This window comes from Tupaia chinensis, unplaced genomic scaffold (assembly GCF_000334495.1).
Source record: "Tupaia chinensis unplaced genomic scaffold, TupChi_1.0 Scaffold000277_1, whole genome shotgun sequence".
Classification (NCBI taxonomy): domain Eukaryota; kingdom Metazoa; phylum Chordata; class Mammalia; order Scandentia; family Tupaiidae; genus Tupaia; species Tupaia belangeri.
Window position 1 is genome coordinate 1,814,633 of NW_006159760.1, and position 5,800 is coordinate 1,820,432.

General features: G+C 38.2%; 1 pseudogene; it reads left to right on the top strand.

The window, feature by feature from the left end:
- Window positions 1-451: 451 nt before the first annotated feature.
- Window positions 452-1,016, top strand: LOC102473265 (60S ribosomal protein L18 pseudogene; annotated as a pseudogene).
- Window positions 1,017-5,800: the final 4,784 nt, after the last annotated feature.

A 5,800-nucleotide genomic window follows, 5' to 3' on the forward strand; every position in this document is an offset into this window, starting at 1 on the left:
TAAAGGAATTGTGAGTTTTGAAAGAACCCCAACGGCAGAGTAACAACTGAGAGTTTAATAGAGCAAAACATAGGCTAATCTCTTTACATTTCACTATTGGGCATTTTAACAAAAAAGAAGCAGAAGTAGCTGCTAATTTAACTCATACAATGGCAAATTCATGAGAGACAAATTTCCAGCTAACTAAAGACAATCCTGTAAAAGCAAAAATTAACCAATTAAGAGAAGAAATTAGCAAGTTAACATCTTATGTGCCAGACCAGGTACTAGTTATATATATAATTATTATCTTATTTAGAAACTACCACAACCTCTCTAAGTACATATTACCATGCAGATGTCATAGATAAGGAAACTTAGCTAAAAAACAAACAAACAAAAAAAAAAGAAAAAAACTTCTCCAGAAAGTTTAAGCTTTCTTTCTGGACATGGCTGAGTAGAAGGCACCATCATGGGGGTCGACATCCGCTACAACAAGGACCACAAAGTTAGACGCAACAAGCCCAAGAGCCAGGACATTTACCTGAGGCTGTTGGTCAAGCTATACCTGCTTTAGGCCAGATTCACCAACTCCACTTTAACCAAGTTGTGCTGAAGAGGTTGTTCATGAGTTGCACCAACCAGCCCCCTCTGGCCCTTTCCAGGATGATTCACAAGATGAAGCTTCCTGGCCTGGAAAACAAAATGGCTGTGGTTGTGAGGACTATCACAGATGATGTGTGCATTCAGGAGGTGCCCAAGCTGAAGGTGTGTGCGCTGCGTGTGACCAGCTGGGCCACAGTCACATCCTCAAGGCTGAGGGCAAGATCCCTGTCTTCGACCAGCTGGCCCTAGACTCCCGCAAGGGCTGTGGCACCGTCCTGCTCTCCAGTCCTGGCAAGGACTACAAGGTATACATGCATTTTGGCAAGGACCCTGGAACCCTGCACAGCCACACCAAATCTTACGTCCGCTCCAAGGGCTGGAAGTTCAAGCATGCCAGAGGCCAACATACCAGCCGTGGCTACCAAAACTAACTCTGGATCCTGCCAAAAACTTTTGAATTATGAAAAAAAAAAAAAGAAAGAAAAAAGAAAGTTTAAGCAACCCACAATTATATTATGCAACTATTCAACACAACCTTTGCAAGTAGTATTATTTTAATAGTATCACTCAACAATATATTTTGCACTTTAATTTCATTAAAAGATATAGGAAATATAATAAAACTTATTTTTTATGACTCAAGCTATCATTTCAAGAAGTAGTTTTTATGTTTTGTATAATATGCTGATGCATGAAGGCAAAATTTGTGATATGTATTTTATGAATAATTGCTCTTACCCAAAACCACCTCAGCTTCCTCCACTTTGAAATTTTGACACCTGATAAAAACTTAATCAAGTGCCACTTAATCAAAACCCACTAATGGGTTTATGTTTCTCCCATCTCTCTCAAATCTATAGCTGTCATTTTGATTTATTCTAGAAAATTTGTCTAAAGGAAAACTTTAGACAAATTCAACTTAAAAGAGTTTAATTGAGCAAAGAATGGTTCACAAATTGAGCAGTTCCCAGAACTAGTTCTGAGGAACTCTGGATAGTGGTGTGTCAGATGACATTTATGAAGGAAAGTGGAAAAAAAAGTGATGTCCGAAAAATGGAGGTGAGGTAGAAAGGCAGCTACAGCTTGTCGTTTGTCTGTTGGATCAGAGTTTGAACAGTGAGCCATCTGTGATTGACTGAAGCATGGTTGCCATACTCCGTGTTACAGAACCAGACTCCTAAGTCAGGTAGTAGTTTGCTTACCAGAACTTAAGTATTTGCATATAGAGGCTTACTAAGGCTGATATAGTTTGGTCTAACAAGTTCCCCCTTTTGGTTCTCAGTTTTTAGAGACTGACCAAACCTTTGGGCACTGATGCCACTATCTGTCACCATCATAAATGTCTTATTTGGCTTCAATATGGTATTTAAAAATCGTGTCTGGTTCAATATGGAACTCATATAGTCATGAAGTCATATCAGTTGAATAGTTCTTTATATTCTTACTGATCTAGTTGAAGCAAGACCATTGAAGTTTTGATGGACGGCTGTATATAAAACATTTAAGTCTTGAGAGGATGCAGTGTAGCAGGGGACTAATAATGTGAGTATCAAGAAAATAACAACAAATGATTAAATTGTTCTCCTTAGCAAGAGCTCTTATGAAACAGATCTAACCAAAGCAAACCAGTCAGTGTTCAGGTGATACAGTCAATTAAACAGATTTGAGTAGTTGGTCATAGTCCTCGTTTGGGGTATGATGATGATTAAGGACCATAGCTCTCTATAAGATGAACTGATTTGTTATTGTTAGTCTAGTAACACGTGTCATCATAATTTGAAGACCTACTAAGAGAAATAAAAAGATTCAAAAGCCTTACAAATCTCAAGATTGTTATCCATCATTTAGGATGCCTGTAAGCCAACTGTTAGTTGCTCCTGTCAACAGAGCTTCCGTTCCTTTTCCTTGAGATGTTTCCTGAATGCATTTATTGGCAGTGTCTAAGGAAGTAACAATATCAGCTACTTTTTAAATTAAGCTTTCTGTAGTGACAAAATCAGGGGAGAGATAAATAAAACACTTTTATTATTACCAAACATGCCCTCGACTTGATCAAAGAAGAGATTTAAAGCTGCATAATATTTTAGTAAGTGTTTTTGCTGAATTTGTATGCTATTATCCAAATTTTGGAGAGTGACTTCTTCCTATGTGAAATGCTGGGATATCTGATTGGTTACAAAATCTAAATTTTTTCCTAATTTACTGATGAGATTTAAATTTCATACAGCTGGTATCTCAGTACCACCTAAGAATGAACTCTTGGAGGACCCACTGGTATCTTTTTCCTGTGGGAACTAGTTTATCTTTGTCTATTTTAAGGTTGATACTAACTTTGGTTTTGATCTCTGATTATAGGAGCCATTATGGGGACTTTCAAGAGAAGGTACTCAAAAAGCAAGAGTGAGCCAGGCCAAATATCAAGATATGAACCAGTGAGATGGTAGAATGGAGTAAACACCTTTTCTAGAGAACTACCTTAAGGCTCTTGGGGATTAGAAAAGAGAGCCTCCCAGTGATGTTTGAGCAAGGATCAATTAAGTTTGTTGGCCCATGAGTCGTCATAGTTCTTGAGCAAGCTCTAATAAATAATTTACTTTTTTTTGTGATCCCTTTATAGCATGCTATAAGGATACGTAAAGACATTTGGTAGAAAATGATCCTTTGGGATTTAATCTGGCGACATTGTACAATTACTTGCACAACAAAGGTAATTCCAAGTCTTGAGTGAGTGATGCCTGGTGGCACAGCCCATCCTTTGCTTGCATTACTTAGGTTTTCTATATTCAGTAAAAAGCTATTCATTGTAAAAGTTGGAGTGGCAATTTGAGTAAGAACAGAAAATAAGTAGAAATGATGTTTAGAATACCGAGGATAGCTTTCCAGTCTTATTTTGGAGTTCCAAAGCCACTGTCATTTTGAACATGGAGACACACTGACATCAGTAGGATTGCTTCCTGATTTTTTGACATTAGGCCACAAATTCAGCAATTGCCCTGGTTTTGTACTACGGCATAATCTTGAGCTAAAGCCACCTACTGGTTATGATTCCACAGATTCTCATAGAGAAAAGAAGAAAGAGTTAGGACAACTGGAAATGAGGAAAAAGAAGACAATTACAAAGCTTTCATGATGGTAGAGAAGTCTTGATTTGAGATCTTAGAATAAAGCCACCTTCATCTAGGATGCCATCTGCTTCTGGGGAGAAATTTGCTCAGGGAGCTTTACCTTAAAGTCTCCAGTAGGTGTACAATTCCAGAAGTCCTGTCAAGTTGTAATATTTGAACCCAAGGTTTGAGACCCTAAAGATCTGCTCGGTGTGGATGGTGAAAATTATTTGGTACAGCGTCTTCCAACAGAGTTCATGGGCAATCTTTCATTTTTTCTTTTGAGAGGTTTTTGCTATAGGGTGTGTGCACTCGCTAGGGAGACAGAGAGAGACAGGGAGACAGAAAGTGAGAAATCACCCCCTCAGAAGTATGGCCAGACCGCAATTCCTTTTCCCTTATTTTCTTGGTATTTCTGGCCCTCATGCATACACACCTGGTATGAATTTTTTTTTTTGGAGAGATTTTCACTGTAGGGCGCGTGCGCTCGCCAGACAGACAGAGAGAGACATAGAGACAGAAAGTGAGAAATCACCCCCCAGGGGGGATGGTCACGCCGCAATCCCTTCTCCTCCATTCTCCTCTCGGGATCTCGGGCACGCACGCACACGCGCCTGGCGTGAGTTTTAAGCCACCGGGTCCGGGACACGAACCGCGGTCGACTACGTGGGAGTCCAGTGACATAGCCATTACACTAACTGCTGGTCCCATACCAGGTATGAATTTTAAGCCACCAGGTCCAGGACTTAAACTACGGTGGACTACATTGGAGTCCAGCAGTGTAACCATTATGTCATTACTGGTCCCTTTTGGGTGATCTTTCTAAAATGTTACTTTTGGAAAACCTGTTCTTTCTAGACCAAGAAAAATTGAATAGTTCTCAGTCAGTGGATCACCAAAAGCTTTCTTTTACCTGGTAAAAATATGCATTGGCATAATGCATTAAATCTTTGTAGCATTTAGTCAAATAAAAATTTAAGAAAGCTAAAAATCCATAAAGTCTACTACTCCTAGTAGTCTATACCTTTTGGTGACCATTTCGTATAGACTAAACATTGGTCAAAAGTCACATTATCTATTTTAAAGCAATCATCACACCATTTTTCCCGTAATTTAGATCATATTATCTCTTCGATAATGAGTCGTAGAGTATAGAGGTTTTAATATGAGGAGCTTTAAGGAGAATTAGAGAAGGACCAGGCAGCTATCCAGGCTCCCCATGAGTTCACACTTAACACTGACTCTACATCCTTTAGAGTACCAATTTAACCTCTTCAATTCAGGTGCATAGCAGTGCTTATTAAGTAGGATGTCATAGAATGTATGACTTAGATCAATCATTGGGAGTTCATTAAAATTGTATATCTTAACAACTTAAGAGCTGCCTGACTTAGCATGCAATTTTACCCAAACATTTTCTTGCTTTTTGGTTAATTTTGGTTCTGCTTGAAGTGGTCTTAACAGCTTTATAAAACCAATCAGTTTCACCATAGGAGTACTCGAAAATCTTACCCATCCTCATGGTATGATCTTAAGTTTATCAGTAATCTGCACTTGCCCGAGTCCTTTCCATCCTTTTCACGATTCTCTTTGAAGACATACACTTTAGGTTTATATTTGTTTGCAAAAATCTTTTAGAAAGGCATGAGATAAGTGATTAACTGTGGACAACAAGATTCAACCAATCATGGTTAAAAAGTTGATGAGAATTCACAATTGAATAGGAAAGATGGCTATATCTGTGACATAAAACTATTTGAAATATTCTAAATTATTGTTGAAAAATACATGACTGTAAATTTATGAGAATTTCAAGTTATTTTGGAACCCCCCTCCACACACAAATATTTATACACATATACACACAATATATCTGTGCAAGTATAAGTCATAGAAAATTAAACATCACTCTATTTGACAATGCCTTCTACATAATTTAACATATCAAATTTAGCTTGATTGGGCCCAATCTCTCTCTTTTGGATGTTTGAAGGGCCCTCTGTTAACATTCAAAAGCTATCTTGAGGTCAAAAAGCTTAATTTAGAATTTGAAATGTCAAATGTTCAAAAGCTTAAAGCAGGGGACCAGCAGTTAGCATAATGGCTATGTC